The sequence below is a fragment of the Thermobia domestica genome, chromosome 6 (assembly GCF_964235325.1).
Source record: "Thermobia domestica chromosome 6, izTheDome1.hap1.1, whole genome shotgun sequence".
In the NCBI taxonomy this organism is placed as follows: domain Eukaryota; kingdom Metazoa; phylum Arthropoda; class Insecta; order Zygentoma; family Lepismatidae; genus Thermobia; species Thermobia domestica.
Genome location: NC_137459.1, coordinates 5127079 through 5147337, shown reverse-complemented (window position 1 = coordinate 5147337; position 20259 = coordinate 5127079). Strand labels below are relative to the sequence as shown.

The window sequence follows — 20259 nt, the reverse complement described above, 5'->3', positions numbered from 1 at the left end:
TTATTTTGCAATAACATTTTTCAACGAGCAATGTTTTCTCTCTTACTTTTTTGGAAAAGCAAAATTTTTCTGTTGTACAAATTGATGTGTCAAACAGTTGAACAATTAAAGAAATTTGCCATTAATCGCTGTGAAACAGAAGTTCTCCAATTGATCCAACAGTTGCAAGCAAATTTCGAACAGAAACTAGTGTCCGTAGGATGTACACGGCAGACAACTACTGCAGACTTTTTCCCAAGAAATTTGGTTATTTTCTTCTCCACATTTTCAGTATTTAATAATAATATTGCATACTTTTAAAGCTATTTTTTACTTTTAGTATAGGCGGTATGTGAATTAATGGATCTTTTACAGGGTGATAACATGTCCTTAAGAAAATTACCATACACGCATTATCATTTGCAGTATACGAACATATTAACACATTCCCCAACAATAATATTATTTAACAGAAATGAATTTCTCCTTCATCCGTCCCAGTAATTCAAATACGTACTAAATAGAGTATTTTCATATTGAATTTTACGTATTTACGCTCATACATAATGTATTTACTGTATATTACTGCATACAATTACCGTTGAGAGAAATTAAATTTTTGTAACCTCTCTGTAACGGACACCTCTCAGTAACGGACAAAAATTCCCGTCCCATTTGTGTCCGTTATTCAGAGGTCTCACTGTATTTCTCTAGATATAAGGCCTACAAGAAAATTTTTGATTGAAAATATATTGTATTTTTGACCCAATAAAATAAAAAAGTAAAACAAATAGCCATATATTTATGAAAACATATAAATACATTAATTCTTACTCTCAAATATATATCATGAAAATCTTTAAAAACAATTTTTCTCTTTCGAAATAAATTTTTAGTCTTCCTATTTTATCAGTCTTATTTAGAGCTTGAACACCTAGCTGAATCGCTTTCGAGTATGTATTAAGCTGAAAGCGGTCGATTACTGTAATTTTATTGTAGTAACTTAATGAAAATAATCAAAATTTCATAGCTTATAAGCATTAGTTAAATAAACAATAGTACATTCTGACAGTTTAGAATAGACAAAATATACAATTAAGCACACCATTTAACACATACAGACTTGAGAGTAAGAATTAATGTATTTATATGTTTCCATAAATATATGGCTGTATTTTATTTTTTATTTTATTGGGTCAAAAATACAATATATTTTCAATCAAAAATTTTCTTGTAGGCCTTATATCTAGAGAAATACATGTAGTGTAGCCAAACTCAAACTGTAACTCAGTATCATGTGCTTATTCCGTAGAAAATAGGAAAACTCGATTTACGGGCCGTTCAAAAATTTTGTGGCCCCTGACATAAAAAATAATTATTTGTCAATATCTCAATCTTAGGATGCATTTTTTGGATCATTCCTAAAATTGTTGTTCGTATAACTTTCAACGAAACGAAACCACATGTTTAATCTTAATTGAGTAATTTCTATTTGGGCATATTGAAATCCAATCAATGATTTTTTTTATCGCTGACAAAACTTTCTTCCTCAGTCTTAACATTATAGTTGACTAAGAGAAATACTTAATGTAACATTAAAGACACAACTGAGCCAATAAAGACTATTACAATTTTCAAACACACAAAACTCGTTGTATTTACCCATATGGGTTTCACATAAATCTTAAAAATAAGTTTCATTTGTATGCAGCATAATGAGAATGTAAATAAAATATATACCGGAAACAGCTTGTTCCACAATGGTTGTTCGAGTCACCTTGCTTGATACAACGCGTCTCAGGAGAACAAAGGACATTAATTAGTCCTTGTTATGTAATTATTTGTTGTTATTTATTTTTAGTAATTGAAAGCATAAATTATGGTCGCAGTCCCACTTAACTACGTCCCTTGTATATCACAGTCCTTAGGGCTTTGTTTCGAAAAGTCAATGCTTTAGAAAGTTTTGACTCAGCTGCTGATTTCATTCAAAATTGAAGGTTTCTCCATAGTGGCTATTGTTTTGTCATCGTGTGTGGTGTGGCACGGACTTGACCTGTTTCAAACAACTTCCTTAATCAATACTACTTCTGTAAGATGAGTATTACTTTTTTCAACTAGTTTTGTTTCGTGGAGGGATATGCAGCATTTGCTATTGCTAGATAAGATCATAGACCAAGGTTTCGCATAATGTACAGCAACTAGAGTAGTGAGAGAAGCCACTATGGTAGTGATTGCTCAGGCACTCAATCGTGAGTTCCATTTCACGTCCGTTTTTTTAGTTTTCTCGGGAACCATATATCTTTAGCTTTTCTTTAGTTATCGAAGTTTCAATCACAGTACTAAAACTGTTTATGTGATCAATACTAGAAGAAAACAAAGAGATGCGTTGTCGACATTACTATTCAACTCTGTCCTGGAGTACGCTATAAGGAAAATCAAAGATAGCAACCAGGGCCTAGAGCTGAATGATATTCACAAAGTTATGGCGTATGCTGACGGTATGAGTTTAATAGAGGATGATAGGAGAACAGTAAAGAAATGCAGAGGTCTTATTAAACGCTCGTAGATACATGGGTTTAAAAGTAAATGCAGAGGAAACTAAATGCATGGAAGTTCGTCGGGAACGTAATACGATAAATTATATCAAATAGTACTTTTGATAAAATGTTTTGTTAAAATATCAAAAAATACTTTTGATAAAGTGGATACTTTCAAATATCTAAGATCAATATTAACAGACGAAAACCATATTCACGATGAAATTAAATGTCGTCTAAAAGCAGGGAATTCGTGTTATTATTCAGCTCAAATTCTCTTGTTGTCGCGAATTCTGTCGAGGAATTTGAAGCTTAAAATATCCAAAACGATAATCATGTCTGTTGTTCTGTATGGTTGCGAAACATGGTCGCTTACTCTGAGGGAAGAACATAGACTGAAAGTATTTGAGAACAAGATCCTGAGACGAATATTCGAACACAAGAGGAACGGGAATGTTTGTAACGTTATATTTATGTTACATTCCAGCCCACAGTTTGCGTAATTTTTAGCTATATCAACACGATCAAATTGCATTGAATAAGACACGTCGTGTGATTATTACCTTTTATTCCTTTTCACTTAACTTCATTAATAATACTTTTCTTTTTTGGCGATTGTCGTAGCAACATTTAAATAAACGACTATCTGTTGTGCGGTAACTACGATAGTTCGTTATACACATAAAATCAACATATATATCTTCAGCTACTAAGATTAAATCTTATTTCTTTCTATTCAGAATCAACATCATTATATTATTTTTTCTTCTTCTTCTACACAACATATTGTATACTTTTATGCACCGTTGCTCAAAACCCAGATATAAATATAGAAGAAATTCACAAAAGAGAGATACAATATCGTTGTATGTGGAATGGCGGAATCTGCATAACGAAGAACTACATAATTTATACCGTTTGTCAAACATTGTTAGGATCATCAAATGTAGACAGTTGAGGTGTTCAGGTCATGTGGCCAGAATGGAAGAAAGTAGGAAGGCTTTCAAGGTTTTAATCCAACTGCAAACAATCATTAGGAAGACGTAGGCGTAGATGGGAGGACAGTATTAAGAGGGATATCACAGAAACAGGAATACAAAGTAGAAACTGAATCCAGTTGGCTAAGGATAGAAATCATTGGAGAGCTTTTATGAAGTCTGTATTGAAGCTCCAGGCCCCATAGGCCGTAGAGTTAGTTTTAGTTAGTTATATCATAAGAAATGGTCCTATAAAACAAGATTGTTAATTCTCCCTTAGCCTTGGTTCATAATAGTAGGACGTTAAGTTAGAAAAGCAAAATTTTTTTAACTAAACGCCCCATTGATATATCCTGTAAGTTCAAGGAAATAAAATCTTTAAGTTTTACGTCGCACTGTTATGCCGGCTAGGCTAAAGGAGATGGTAGTGATGAGAAATGAATGCAATGGTGGAATCAAGAAAGTGGGAGGAAACGGGAGAACCTCTAGGAAACCACATACACGGTATTTGTCCACCACAACACTCACTTGGCGTGAGCTGAGATCGATCCAAGGACCCCATGCACCAGAGATGAACGCACTACTACTGATTCTCTACGACCCCCTGTAAGTTCAAGAAAATGATACCTTCTTCCAATAATAGTAAAAGAACGAGTACGATTTTATCCATTGCGAACACTTTGTTTTTAAATACGTTAGTTCCTACCACTCATTTGCCTTCATTTCTTTTTGAGGACCTCTTTTATGTAATTAAAAAAATGTAATGATTTCCAACAGTTCAGTGCAGAGACAGTTACCTTAACTAGATTATGGATCAAAGATTATCACCATAGAGCTTCCTGTTGTCATCTTAACGGCTATTCCTAGGCTATAATACTTTTGAGACTTAAATTTTCCGTTAAGTCTCACAGTTTTTTCTTCCTTTCGAGAATCATCTGCTATTTCAAGTGTGTTGGTTACAAAACCTGAAATATTTTCTGTTAAATTGTTGGTATCATTTGTCCTCTGCGTGGCTGTAATTTGAATCCTTTTTTGTTGATATTTCAGTTATTTATTTTTAAAAAAATGCGATTTAAAACAATATGGAGACAATTTGTATTCAGTAAGAAAAAAGTCCCTTCGCTTTGCATAATAGTATACCGAATGCATGAAAACAAATTAAAATTTTGTATTGACCTGCTGATTTTTTTTTTTTTTTCTTGTAGAGGAGACTGATACAGGGTCAATCGCCATTTGTAGACCTCTACTTTCTCTTTTGTATATTTCACATGAACTCAGTCTCGTTGTCACGTACACACACACGCATACGTAAGTACTGTATATTATATAAATATGTATGTTTAGCCTTCTGTGTCGATTGCTGTATTTCGTATGTGCTTCGCGTTATTAGCCGATGTGAACTTCTATCTTTGAAGTTTTTTTTGTTAATCTATCGAGGAGGTTGCGACCTTTCCTCATGGCACTGAAGTAGGAACCATTGCATTGGGCGTTTTTTAAAAAAATCTACTTGCCTTAACATGATTCTATTTTGTTTTTGCTCTGCTGGTTAAAGAGCAGTAAGCCAGCATTTGAAAACTAGACTTTAGTCACTATCTCGGGTTTGTGTTTATTGCATTGCCCTACTAAATTTGATAAGTTTATCGTGTGTAAAATATATGATATTTGTTTATTATAAACAGAAAGATGTAACCTTCCTAGTTTTGACGTACATAAATTGTTGCTACAAACTCGGAATTTTATAAGGGGCCGCGGTGGCTCAGAGCGTTCACACCTGGTGCATGGGGGTCCTTGGTTTGATCCCAGCCCGCGCCAAGTGAGTTTTGTAGTGCACAAACACTGTGTACGTGGGTTATCTCGGAGTTCTCCCATTTCCTCCCACTTTGTTCATTTCACCATTTCATTCATTTCTCATCATCACCGTTTCATTTAGCCTAGCCGACATAACCATGGGACGTCATACTTAATAATTATCAAAGATGTCAAACATGTAATGAAAGCGCACAATGGCCGGTACAGAACGGTTACAACGAATGCATCTCTTAAATTCACATTTTGTCAATTCTGTTAGGTTTGCAGTTACCCTCAGCACTGTCAAAACAAAGGAAAGCACGGTGGCTCAGTGGTAGAGTGTTCACCTCCGGTGGGGCCCCTGGTTCGATCCCAGCTCGCGCCGTGTTGACCTTGTGGTGGACAAACACCGTGATCGTGGGTTTTCTCGGGGTTCTCCCGTTCCTCCCACTTAATTCATTCCACCATTTCATTCATTTCTCATAATCACCGTCTTCTTTAGCCTAACCGGCATAACTGTGGGACGTAAAGCTCAAAGATTTCATTTCATTTTTACTGTCAAAACAAAACTTTAAAGACGTTTAGTAGGGGCGCGATGTGGTGGTTCAATAGTTCACCTCTGCTGCAAGGAGTCTGTGGTTCGACTGCATGTCATGAATATCGTGTTCATGAGTTTTCTCGGGGTTCTCCCACTTCCTCATCCCACCAATTATCTCGTAATCATTCACTTTAATTAATCAGTCGTGTCTTTTAGCTTACAAGGCATAAATGCTGGACATAAAACTAGAAATGTAGTTTCTTTGCAGACATTTGACTTTTTTTTTTTTTTTTTAATAAAGCATCCCGCTTGTTCGTACTTAATTATTCTAAAAGTGTCTAACGCAAATTTGAAATGTGCAAGTGTCAAGTTTCATGAAGTTGGTAATTCCGTATCTCGTGGTCAGAAGCAAAGAGTAATGCCATATTTGTGATGCATAGTAGTTTGAAGATATTTGTAAGGTGTGAAGAAGTGCACATCTAGGAATTTAATCACACTATTGCGTCTTAGAGGGTGAAGTGAAGTGTTTGGGGAAGTCTTCAAGGAGTTCGGAGTATATTTGTATCTATTCGGCTCATCAGGTTTAGAACTCCCCCTTTCCTCTAAACTTAAGGTTAGAAGGCACCTGACAACAACAAAATGACGTCTTGCTTTCTTATATTTGTGCTTCGTAGGAGTGAGTATTAAGAGATAGTTGAGATTTGTAGCTTGAAATCTTGCCAGAGAATTCATGAGAACCAAGAATTTGTACCATTCTTGTCACAATTGATGACTGAGTATCGTACACTACTTTGAGGTAGCTGGTGACAGATGTGTTTCATCCTATTACACCCATTCAATCAAAAATTCCCCATTATCAGATAATGCAGTGAAGTATGTGCCTTCTACCTTAATTTACTTTTGTTTTCTGCCTATGAAATAGATTCGGGGAGAGATGGTGGATCCCAATCTTTAGATAATTTTGGTGGCTATTTTTCTTATTATGTTGCCTGTTTGCTGAGTTGAACTTGATAGAGGACTTAATGAAATATCAATTAATCTCCACAACTACTTCGGTTCTTGCCTTAATAAGAACCACTACCTCTCAAGAAAACACACGTACTTGGAGAAGTCTCCTCTTGTTAACCAAATTGACATCAATTGCCGAGAATCAATCTCGCAATTAATTTTGACGTCCGTAATAAAGAACATCTACTCATTATTGGAGCTTCAGTAGAGACTAATGATTAGGCTTCGGATTTTTAGGTCCCAAAAAATTCAAATTAGGATTTTAAAATGTGCATTTTAGGATTTTATAGGTTTTTAAAAACACGGTTTAGGATTTTTAGCGTTATATTACTGAAAACGGAATATTACTACACTTTAAACACTTTGTTATCTATTTCATACTTAAATGGTAACCTTAATTTAGTAAGCTTTATGCCAACTAGTCTTCTGCGTAATAAAAATAATAAAACTCTTCTTACCTTGGACTTTTTTTGATAGCTGAAATATACTTTAACATATATATGGCCTGTCGTACTATAGTAGTAGTAGTAGTTTTTGCCAGTTTTCTTATATTTGAAATTTTATAGAACCCCACAAATATCACTTCACTCTTCTAACGATACACTGAGGAACTACGAAATTTCAAATATTGTTTTTCCGGCACTTTTAATGTTTTCTATAGCTCAAAAAGTGGTCACTTCACTCTCTGTAATGGCACTGATTAACAAAATATTTGGCAAGATTTTCTGTTGTGAACTTTTTCCTGTCGTCTGACAAAATTTTCTTGAATGCAGAAAAACTGCGTTCCACATCACACGATGTAAGAGGCGCATATTTCATACTGGTTAATTCCTCGGGATTCCATAGCAAATTTTCTTGGACATTGTCTCCACGAAGAATTTGGCCCACTAGTTGTATCTCTGTGAAATCAGGACTGCGTTTCAAAACCGCCTCCAACTTGTCCGCAATTTTTGTTCCAACTTCCCCAGGTACTTTTTTCTCTTTCACTTCTTGAAGAATTTGAAGAGCTTCTGTTAGTGGAAGAGACTTCTTCTCCAATTCAGTGATGGCTTGAGGCAGATGAGAAAAGTTGACTTTAATGTAAATTAGTTGTTGTACAGCAAACTGTGACTTCAGTGCTTCTTTTGCAGACGTGATTGAAGCGGCTTCAATCTCGTCGAGCGAATCGATGACCTGAACAATGCTTTCAAAATTATCTGCATAGTACAGTGCTGCTGAGAGCCACGTTCCCCAACGGGACACAACGGGCTGTGGTGGCAGTGGTGTGTTTTGAAGCATATCCTTGAAGGTAGCCACTCTGTTAGAAGCTTTCAAGAAAACCTTCTTTACAGATGAAATTATGTCGTTGACGATTGAATACGTGTTTGAAAGTATTTTTGAAGTTAAAAATAACTATAAAGAATCTTTTAGGACGTTATAGGTTCTAAAAGCTAATTTAGGATTTTTTAGGTCCTAACCCCCCAATTAGGACATTTTAGGTCCTATAAAACTAATATAGTTCTACTTATAGCAACTTGAAATGTAAAGAAAACACGAATTTTTTGCATTCACTGTACAGGAATAAAATAGGTTCGAACCTAAGAATCCGGAGCCTACTAATGATACTGATTAAATAGAAATATTGTAGATTTATAGGCTGACTAGCAGCGTTCACCCCGCTTCGCTGCGGTCACCCCGGAACGCAATAAACTTTGTTACTTAGATAATTTTTACTTTTTCGCTTTCAAGTGATATGATAAAAACCATAGAAGATTGCAGTAAATGTTAACATTATATCGCCTGTCATTTATGTTAACCCGCCCCGCTTCGCTGCGGTCACCCCCGAACGCAATAAACTTTGTTACTTAGATAATTTTTACTTTTTCGCTTTCAAGTGATATGATAAAAACCATTATAACGCCTGTCATGTATGTTAACCCGCCGAGTGACACGGTCATGCGGGTTGCATATAAATACGTTTATTTTTATACCTATGATGAACTAACAAAAGATTTATACGTAATGGACACCTGAATGGTCAATTATCTCAAGACACTGGTAATTGAAAATTAAAGTGATATGATAAAAACCATCTAGGGTCCAAATCCTAATAACCCCCCAAAAATAAAAGAAATTGGTTCAGCCGTATTAGCGTGATGAGCGGACAAAGGATTTGTACGTTCTCTTTTATATATATAGATACCAATTTAATGAAATTACTGTATTAAATCCCTATATATATGTGTCCGTCCTTCTGTTACATTATAGACTCGAGAATGATGAAAAACAGCAAATTCTGATTTTCGATTCTGGTGACCGAGACCCAGAGGGAGTAGCAGGTAGTTTTCTATAAACACTTCCCTAGGACTACCCAAAATCCCCAAAATAGCTCTAAACGGCTAAAGATAGGTGCCTCATTTTAGATTGAGTTTCTTATGTCACCGGAATGTCCAGAGTATTTTTTTGACAGTGGCACCAAATTTGTGAGGCCCTCTGAAAATATGCTGAAAGTTATGACGCCAGTAATGTCGAGTCCGTCAGAACTTTTTGGCGGATTTCATTTATAGCTCAGTGGTATATTCCCGCAGTACAATACGTGGAAATAATCGAAGTTGGAAACCTGTTTCAAAATCCACGTTTCAATATTGTTGACAGAAGAGACGCTGTTGCATGCATGTCTAATATTGCTGATTTTTCCTGTTTACGGATCCGGGTCCGCCTTCGATTTCCTCTTTGATTCATGTCGAAGGAAATAAGCAATCAATTTCCACTTATTTAACGTGATATTGTCTTCGAAGAAACTAGTTCCGAAATGAGGGGGCTGAATGTAGTTTTTACAATGAAACAGACCTCAGGAGACAGTTGGAAAATAGTTTCGTGTGGAGTTGGAAGTGTATACTAGACGGTACTTAGTAAGTATTTTTTTTAAAATATACTCTCTTCATGAATTAGAAATGTTGAATAAAAATTCTCTTATCATGAATTACAGGTAAACTCTTTTTCAAGTTCTACAGGGAATCACCATACTAAATTTTTTAGTAAACTAGCTGAACCTGAGTTCTCTACACAGCGCATCATTCACATATAAGCATTAATCCCCCTTCTTTTTCCTCACAACATCTGTACATGTTCCTTTATAGACACAAGTGAAGGACGTTTTGATAAAAATTGGCAAGAGATACTATAAAGAGGAGATTTTTTCGATTACTTTTTCATTATCTCACACCGTTTGCAAGATTGAGCCTACTTCGGGTTGGAGTTTTTAATTCTTGTATTATCAGTGTTTTCTTTCTTCTTGCATGCAGTATGTAATAAGCAAATACATTACACACACAATTAATTATTATGTCAGTGATACATGGTGTTCATTGGACAAAACACTCCAAACAATACGAATTCAACTTAAACTGGAGAAATGGTAGGATGTATAATGCGTAGGATATGATGCTTTAGTTTTTTTTTTCTAATTTCAACACTTCCAGTGTACCCGTAAAAATGTAATAAAGAAATAATGGCCATGTTTTTAAATATTCAATTAGAACTGGACAATCTACATAAAATTTGCATTCGATCAGTGAAAACTTTATCTTTCTAGAGCCTGTAGTTTTCGAGATCTTATTGTCGAAAGGATTGGCCACAAACATATAAATGTCCACAACGTATAGTTTAAAAGTACTCCAGAGATGGCAGCACAATTCATTTGCATTGATTTTGGAAAAGGGTTCTTAAAATACAAAGGCTTTGGAGAATAATAAAAAAATAAACTTTATATTAAAAAGGTATATTTAAATAATTTGTTTAAAGTACACACACTTTAAAATGTTTGTTAACCGTAAATCAAAGATTTTGAAATTCAAAGTTATAGCTTCGAGCTCAGGCGCTTTTGTTGCTGTTGTAGCATTTTAATAGTTAGATGATTAAATTGTGATGCCACTGTTTTGGTTTTAGGGTAAAACCGAGTGAGGCGTCGGCAGAAGGCAGCGACGCAACTACTCTGGTTGTCGCCCGGGAAAAGAACTCGCCTTAGCCCCCCTCCTGACTAACCAAACCAAAATGTTCCCCGACTATATCTCATTTCGGCATAACACAGCAATTCTCCTACTCCAATATTTTGTCAAGTGATAAAGCTTGATTTCAAAATTGCAGTACATAATTTAATTCTTAGTACAAAATAAAATACCAAACTAATTAGTATTTGATTGCCAAATAATCTAAGAGCAGCATGCTTCACATATTCTTATCCTCTTATCATAATAACTGTAAGTTACGTTTTTGGAATTATATCGGGATGTGCATATGTGTTGAATGAATCAACAGTCTTTTGATTCAGAATAGAATATTTAATTATGACAAACAATCTAGCTGTTGTCTCGAGTATTATACTCTTACATTTTGCAAATCTCTTAAATCGATGTAAGTTAAACGAAAACAAAAAGCTGGAACTAAAATTTAACTTCGCGGGTTCTTTTGGCTGCAAAGGTTTCTATGGTATTATCAAGTTATCTTTGAAGCTAACTTATGTTCTATGATATGACTCTAAGGTTGGTGAGTTGTTGTTGTCCTGTTAAGTTTCTCAGGTATTTTCTTATTATATTTAGTTTGCTAAAACTCCTTTCTTGCCTTATAGTAAAAATAAATATTTGCCTAGTTTTGCGCCCCTGAATTCGGCGCCCGGTACACAATCTCCGTTTGCTTCCCCCCTTCTAGTTACACCACTGACAGAAGATAAGGCTTTATGCATTTCTTCACTGAACAAATTTCGCTGCAGTTCTATAGTTCGTGAAGCGTGTATGGAAGTCACTCTTACTGGGAGCTCGTGCTGATTGGAAATGCATTCTGATAGATGTAATAATCTACACCCTATAATATTATTTACCATGTTTCTCTGGAAACAGCATTTATTGAATTTCAAGCTAGACATCAAACTTCAAGTAAATTTGAATAGTTCAAATTATACCTTTTTTTTTTTAAAAAAAAAAAGTAATAACATGCTGTGCATTATTACAAGGTGTTTAAAAAATACATGACAAAAGTTGAGAAGTATATTCTTAAGATGCAAGGTTATCGCATTTCATAAAGTAGAAAAGAGAACATCTGACATTAAGATTTATTTAGAAAATGACAACTTATCCTTTTTATCGTTCGAAGGACTTTTTTACTTTTTCTATACTGATTCACACAACTTTAAATAAATATTAAATATTTTTAGTCCCCTTAAAGCTTATGCATTGCAGATATTTTATTTGTGTTGAACCTTTTTCTTCCCATCCACTTTCCTGCTCAATACTAGATGATGACCGGCTTCCGAGCTGCGTTTAGCTATCACACACTTCCTTTGTGATGGTTAAAGCGTTGGACTTACGTTCACATGGTCCCGGGTTCGATTCCCGGCCGGTTCTTCCCAATTTTCGGCGTCCACCTAGCGTTGTGAGGCAAACTGGGGAGTCACGTAAATAAAAGAAAGCTCGTGGTACACCGGGTAGTGAGAGGCTGACGCAACGCGCTGATCACGTGCTCGTCTCTAGGTTGGACGTAGTTCAGACAGTCGCTGACAGATGGAGTTGTTGCAGGCTCAGGCCCACAATTGGAGAGTTACGCCAAGTGATTTTTTTTTTCTTTGTGGTGGATAAATACAAATATTTGCCAGAGCTGAGATTTAGTAATTAATTTATTCATTTTTAAAATTGATACAAAACCCCGACAACTTCGTTGTGAGAGAAAATCCATCGGACGCCTATTTTACTTTTAGGGAAGAGAACATATCTCGGAAAACGATAATGTATGGTAACTCTGCCAGGCGTGCATCCAGAAGTTTTTGCTTGGACGGGTCCAAACTTTGGTGAGGTCCAACCACTACGTCTATGTAGTATTGAACGGGTATTATTCTACACCCAAAAAGACGATAAGTAATTGTAATATATATTATTTTCTATGGGCTACTCTAGACTGGAATCTCTAGTGCGTGGGGTTCCTGGTTCGATTCCCAGGTGAACAACATTATGTCCGTTTCCTCCTGCACTCTCATTTCACCAGTTCTTCCATCATTCATTTGCCTTAATCATTGTCTCCCGTAGCCTAAAAGGCATACAGGCATAATTGTGGGACGTTAAACTGAAATATTGCGTTTCATGTTCCAGACTGGAATCTTGTGGGGAACGGAAAGCTGGAGCACCTGTAGCAAAGCTGGGCGCATCCTTGAATCGTGTGAATTTGTAGGAAAGAAAAATAAGTTACGCCGATATGGAAACATTGAATTTATCTACTACGGTTAGTCCCTGTAGCCTAGTTATTTCCAACCGACTGCTAGATAACGTCACAATTTGTGGCTTCCGTTTCCAGTAAGTCACACGTAGAGAAGAAGCAGCAGGTAGGAAATGTGTCGCTGATAAGAGACGGTGGTGACAGGAGAAAAATAGAACGTCGATTGCTTTGCACATTATTTTGGATACATGAATACGCGTGCGCTGGCAACATTTGCTTATTCTATTCTGCTAACACATGCCTCTCCCTGCTCGATTTCAGATAACTGCGTGCTCGTACGTCATACATCGGCCAGTTGAAAATGACTGCCATAGTAATATAGGAAAATTAGGCCCAAATTGGGCAAAGTGCGGAAAAATAGTATAACAAGCTGAAAATTGGTGGATGTGTTCTTTGGATACCCCTGATTAACATATTCAAAATCCCAAAAAATCCCACCTGGGCAACATGCCGCCATCTTGGAAAATGGCCGCCATTGATTTTTTTTTTTACTTAGGTTCCTTTTGAAGGACATAACATCGGACACAAGAGAGATATTGATGTGCGGTTTGCGCGAGGTTATCGCAGACACTCCAGACTATTCACTGAAAACAACATATAAACCTTGAATTGGAAATCTATGTAAACAAAGTATATAAAAATTACAACTGCGAAAGTTTTTCGATACATATTTTCAATACAACTCGATTTTCGCTCTTTTCCGTCCGTGTTATCAAAAAAAGTAATGAAGCAAATGTTGTAGAGCACACAAAAATACCCAAGAATATATCCTAGTTTTGTCCAAAAACTCAAGTCTGAATGGTTTAATAGAGCACGCAGTAAACGCAGTGTCACTTGCTTAGCCTTAGTTAGTTGCTGCACAAGAATGTAACAAAACAACTTCCAAATGGGCAATACTTCCATATATTTTACTTCGAGCATTTTCTTTTGAAGGCACCTACGGATTTAGAGCATCCGCGTTGCTTGCTTGCGGTTGATATCAGGTTCGGCATTTCGTTATCGATCAGGTCTTCATGTTCTTCTTCATAGATCATTGAATCTGCAGTATCCTCTTGATTTGTACATCCCTCAATTGCACAGTTGCTGCAAAATGGTGAACATCGAAGTCCATCTTTCCGACAACCACAATATTTTTCACACCCTACGTGGCATTGCAGCTTACGAGGTTCATCAGCATATCTGCAGCTGGAGGTTGAGTGCTAGGGACAGGTATTAACTCACCATTACTGTTTTTCTTCCAGCCACATTCGACTGGAGGAAGGGACACACCACACCATTCCTGAACCTGATGATACACTCTTAAGCAATGTTGCTTCGCTGCTGCTGATGTTGGAGGAAGGGTTGCTAAATCGAATGTTGCACCTATTTTCTGTTTAGCAACAGTCCTGACGTAGCACTTATATCGAGTTTTGTTAAGCCCATCGGAAATTTTTCCACCGTACATAGCGACAAGAAATTCTTCACCAGCCGTCACGATCTCATCAACTGCTGCATTCTCCTTATTAAAAACGTCCACTTTCTTGCGATGGTTTGGAGATGCTTCCAGTGTCTTAAAGGCGAGTATTTTTCCTCTTTTGAAAGGTGCCTATGTGGTGTCACAGCCAGATATTGCGTGAAGGAAAAGCATATGATTATACATGTCACCCAGGGCCAGCTGCAATTTCGTAGATTCGAACAATTTTGGGGGGTGCGACTTCGAGCCCGGTATAAGCAACCGAATGTTATTATTTGTTGGTGCAAGTGCCGTAAGAAGTACTAGCAAGTCGGTGTCTGTGCCCACAACGACAGGGTTTTCCTCACTTTTTCCCAGTTCGATAGCAGTAAATACTATGAGACGGTCAGCATCACCCGAAGCGTTGATCACAGTAATTCCATTTTCTTTTAATTGTGATCCTAGAAGCGCTATGAAGCTTGCCTTGTTCTCCTCATTTCCTACAAATTGATGCTGTCAAGTACTTGCTTCAGTTTGCAGCTCTACCAGCACTTCTGAAGACGAAAGTTGTGATCTTCGTCGCATGCGCTCTGTGGCTTTTGTTGTACACATTCCGTATAACCATCAAAAACTATCGTAACCTGTCCTTTATAATTTGCTTTGATGAATGAAACATAGCTCCGACATACATCACTGAAAGTCCCTGGTCTTGGCCAGTGAACTCGATGCAGTAAATCTCCTTCGTCTAGAACAAAGCTTGAAGTTTGAGGAAAGGTTTCAGATGGAGGGCATATTTTCTCCATAACACCTCTTAAGTTGACTTTGTGCCTTTCCTAAGCATAGTTGCGTCGAAGAGTGCTGGTGGCATCAATGCCAGTTCGTAGTTCATACAACCTTCCAGTTCCTCTTCACTTCGAATAACGCATGCCATTCGATGGAACTGCTGGTTAGGGTTCACAGGAATCAATTCACCCCGAACAACCATGGCATTCGTCATTGCTGCAAGAGTGACTACCTTGTCCTTCCGTTGAAGCTTGATGTCCGCAAAAGATTTCCCATCAAGCTTCTTTAAGGTCTTAATTCCCTGCTCGTAAGCTGAATCACTGTTCACTGTTTCGTCTGCTATAACACCACTGTGCAAAGAAACTAGAAGATCGGGAGGTTTCTCAAAAGGAGAATGCGTTCGTAACCACATTGCGAATATTTCTATGTGCCTTAAGTCCCTTTTTTGGCAGGCTTGTCCAAGTTCTACATGCTGTTGTGATATTGCGATAGCTACACCTGCGAAATCTTCCAAAGTATCCAGTACCTTCATTGATGCCGGCATAGAATGTATCCAGCGTGCGAGAACAGAGTCGGATATATCACAACCACGAGTTAAACCTCCGGTCGTCTTTATATTCTTCATCAAATCCTGCTCAATGGTCAAGTCTGACCAAACTCCGCTCCAGAATTTCGATTTCCGTCGTACAGTGAAAAATCCCTTCGACACTTTTACGTAGGTTCATGCTAAAATCTTGCCCTTATCTGTAACTTTCTTAATTCGACGTGTGTAGTCTTTCCTACATTTATTATGCACTGTCACTTTTTCTTTGTCCACTAAACTCTTATGCAAGTCATCTCCACGAATCAAGCTTATGGAGCGAATAGTTTCTAACCCTCTAGTCACGATCACAGCCTCCTTTTCGGATATCGGGTCTTTGCATATCACACATACAACACTCCATCATATCCATTGTAAACCCTATTCAACACAAAAATTAGCACAGTTTGGTACTCATTTTCAAACCAAAACCACTGATCCCACCAAACACTGTTCACTAGTCGTTTTTTTTAACGCTGTCGAAACTGCATATAAAGACAGAGTTACAAACAAAAACTTCGAACCGTTGTAGATACAACAACGCTAACATGTGTTAACACTGTTGCCAAATTTACGCGTTGCCAGGTATGCACTATTAAAGAACCTAGCTTATCAAATTTTCTTTTCCATATTTGGGAAAATAAATATACTCACATACTTGGTTTATTGGTACGTAAGAAACTAACGAACTTATAATTTGTGAAGATATAGTTTTGTACTTTCAAGTGCAAATATTTTGATTGCTTTTCATATAAATGAAAAAGGCACATAACAACCGGAGAAAAAAAAATACTGCACTACACATGTTGCCGTGTTTACTGCGCGCTCTATTAAACCATTCAGACTTGAGTTTTTGGACAAAACTAGGATATATTCTTGGGTATTTTTGTGTGCTCTACAACATTTGCTTCATTACTTTTTTTGATAACACGGACGGAAAAGAGCGAAAATCGAGTTGTATTGAAAATATGTATCGAAAAACTTTCGCAGTTGTAATTTTTATATACTTTGTTTACATAGATTTCCAATTCAAGGTTTAAATGTTGTTTTCAGTGAATAGTCTGGAGTGTCTGCGATAACCTCGCGCAAACCGCACATCAATATCTCTCTTGTGTCCGATGTTATGGCCTTCAAAAGGAACCTAAGTAAAAAAAAATCAATGGCGGCCATTTTCCAAGATGGCGGCATGTTGCCCAGGTGGGATTTTTTGGGATTTTGACTATGTTAATCAGGGATATCCAAAGAACACATCCACCAATTTTCAGCTTGTTATACTATTTTTCCGCACTTCGAACTAATTTTCCTATACTATAGGTGAATGGTGACGAATGATTGTGTGAAAATTAACTCCACTGCAAACTCCTGGAATGAGGCCCAACGTCCCTCGTACCACAGAAGGATTACCGTTCCCCTATGTGAAGATAAAACTGGAAATTAGTCTGAAACTTTTGTAATTATTTTCGATATACGTTTAAAGGAAACCCAGTGGTATTTTAAATAAATAATAAATTGCAAACTTTTCAATATGTGCGTCATGCTAATAGATGTCACTACTTCCGGTATCGGTGTTGCACTGCACCTGTAATTTGTCGATTTAAAACGTTAGAACATAGTGTTATTTTCACTTACAGGAGTTGGTTTTATTTTCCAACTAGCTGAAATACCCATTCTTTACATGGGTCAGATAAAATATCTATATAAACAAACTGAACAACGAAACAAAATAAATCCAAAGAACCAGAATTTGGATTTTCAGCCGTAGACGACTTCTCTGGCCTTTTATCCAAACGATTATCAGTGAATGAACTCAGTGATTATCAGTAAAATGTATACAACATTGCTAAGTATTTTGTGGTGAAAGAAGCCTTTACGAGGAAGAAAATACTATTTTGTGGAATCTTGAATAAAGAGTTGAAAGAAAGACTCATAAAGTTCTTCGGTGGAGTATTGTTCTGTATGGGAAAGAAACATGGACATTACGCAAAAATAAGGAAAATCGACTGCAAGCTTTCGAAATGTGAGTGTGAAGAAGAATGGAGAGAATTAGCTGGGTCGAGCGGAAAACGAATGTGAAGGTGTTAGAAATGGTGGGGGAGAAAAGAACAATTTTAAATATTATTAAGAAGAGAAAATGATTGGGACTAAGAAGGAATTATATCATGAGAGACGTTGTAGAGGGTATGGTGGTAGGAAAGAGCAAGGGAGCGAAAGAGACTACATGGACGATATCAAAACAGAAAAAAAAATGTGAAGACGAAGAGGTTAGCAGAAGACCGTGGAGCATGGAAACTTATCAGTTGCAGCAAGTGATCTGCCAAAAATGGCTGAATGGCTATGATAATAATGATGATGATGATTGATAGTGTAGAGCTTTTGGTGGTTACGTATGCATTTGCGTAGACGTTAATCTTTAATTAATATGTGCATTTGGTTTAAATTACATTTATAGCTGGATTTTTTTTTTCATGAACACAATTTGAATCCCAAGTAGCAATTGATTATCTTTTTATCTTTCCTGTTCGAACGTCATTCTGATCCTTTTTCGGATCTACATAACCTCAGCTGTCGTTAGTTATCAGCTGAAAGTATCAAGTTTATTATTTATTATTTCTCTCACGTGGAGAATGACGCTTAATTCTATCGTGAGATACACTGACAATGTATGTATGAAGGATTTATCCTTCTCTCTTCATATTAAATGTATTTTGCCCTTTGCCCCTCTTAGGATATTGAGATAACTTGATGCAAACATTTCCTTAATATTATGCGTTGTGTCCTACACTCTATATTGTATCAATATGTCTTTAGAAATAAACCAGTTGAGAACGCTCGAAGAGTATTGCCAGAACGAACTTAAAAAGCATTTTTTTTTGTTTTCAAAATTTATATGAAATTGTATATTAAATTTGTTTGATTAAGTTCAATAGGTAACACACTTACGTATTTGGTACGTGCGTATTTAGGGGATCTATTGAATTACCTATATTGAGCTGTCACTCGCTATCACCGTATATATATACTAAAAATGCAGATATAATTAGTGGTCACCGGTTACTGTTTGGTGCCAAAATGTTCACCATCCTCTTAGGTATTAATCAATACCAATATTATCTCTCTACGACTTACGGTTCCCGAGATATGACTTCTTAAATCTACCAAAATCATAACCATGCGAAAAGTCCCATCACTTTCTTCAAATTGTTTTTGATGCTCTGTCGAATGTGCCCTACGATAAATGAAAATGCATTGTTGTCAATTCAGCAGGCTGTGTTTTCCTGGGCTCTCACAGAATAATGTATACGGTCCCCGTGTCACGTTCGTTGCCCTTATGTTCCATTCGAATAGCGTACTATACTGGAAAATTTCCTTTTTCGTTTAATGTATGGCGAGCTTAAATGGCTGTTTCAATCGCAAAAATTCTACCAATTTAGATTGAAAACAATTTATGTGCAATAACTTAGTTTTCTTTTCCATTTCTTTCGTACGTGTGACACTGGAGCAGAGTTGCCAACCTCAAAGAACAAAATTATCGATTTTCGTGTTTAAATTTATCACAGAAAATATCGTATATTCGTTTTGCACGTGATAATTGTAGAAACAAGTATAATAGCAATAATATAGAATAAACTTATCTAGTAATCTTCACTTTCGGATTCCATATCGGCGTCACTTGTAAGGTAAAAAAAATTTTCTTTCTATTCGTTATCTATTTATCGGTATCGCTTTATGTCTATATTTAAACTATATTCCTAATCGATATTCTTTATCTCACCACTCTTACGAGTCTGCCATTTTTACCTTACAACAAAAAAAGAAAGAAATTCCAAAGAAATAATTCGTCCACTCGCTGTTGTCTAGGTAACAGGTTCAAAAATACGATTGAGTTAAAAATAACAAGTCAAAAGATTTACGGAGAATAAATTGATTTATTAAGCTTAATGTTTCTCTAATTTAGGTAAGGTGAGTGACTAGAAATCTGAGATTCAAAGGACGTTAATTCGCCCTTGTAAAATTAATCTTTAATATTTTGCTCGACTTCCCAAAAACTCATCATGAGAGTTCAAGGAGCACAAACTCTAATTTAAATATCACTAAAACATAAAAATAAAAAAAAAAAACTTCTCTAATAATTGTTTGGGAACTGCGGTAATATGGAAACTAGTCCTCTCTCTACTCTAGGTCCATATTCCTTACTTTCAAAGACTGCTTAACTTCAATTAGTAACAGTCCGGCCTACACCTGGTTTGGACTCTCAACACTCTGAGAAATCCAGAAAAAGGAAACTAGCTAAAATCTTAAGGATAGGTAACTTAGGGAATTAGGAGTAGCAGCCGTCACTCATGGCCCAGCTATATTACGTCTTCCATTCAAGACTAACGTCTTCCATTCAAGACTCT

The 20259-nt window shown here is 36.4% G+C and overlaps 1 protein-coding gene across 7 annotated transcripts in view; it reads left to right on the top strand.

Moving 5' to 3' along the window:
* Ipk1 (Inositol phosphate kinase 1) overlaps positions 1-20259 on the top strand; it is a 794094-nt gene that overhangs the window by 477546 nt on the left and 296289 nt on the right. The window contains exon 1 of one of the 7 annotated variants that reach the window (XM_081761274.1): positions 4702-4801. The exons of the other annotated variants lie outside the window; for them this stretch is intronic. The gene's annotated coding sequence lies outside the window, so the exon portion shown is untranslated. Of the gene's footprint in view, positions 1-4701; positions 4802-20259 lie in introns of those variants that run through there. 7 annotated transcript variants of the gene reach the window in all.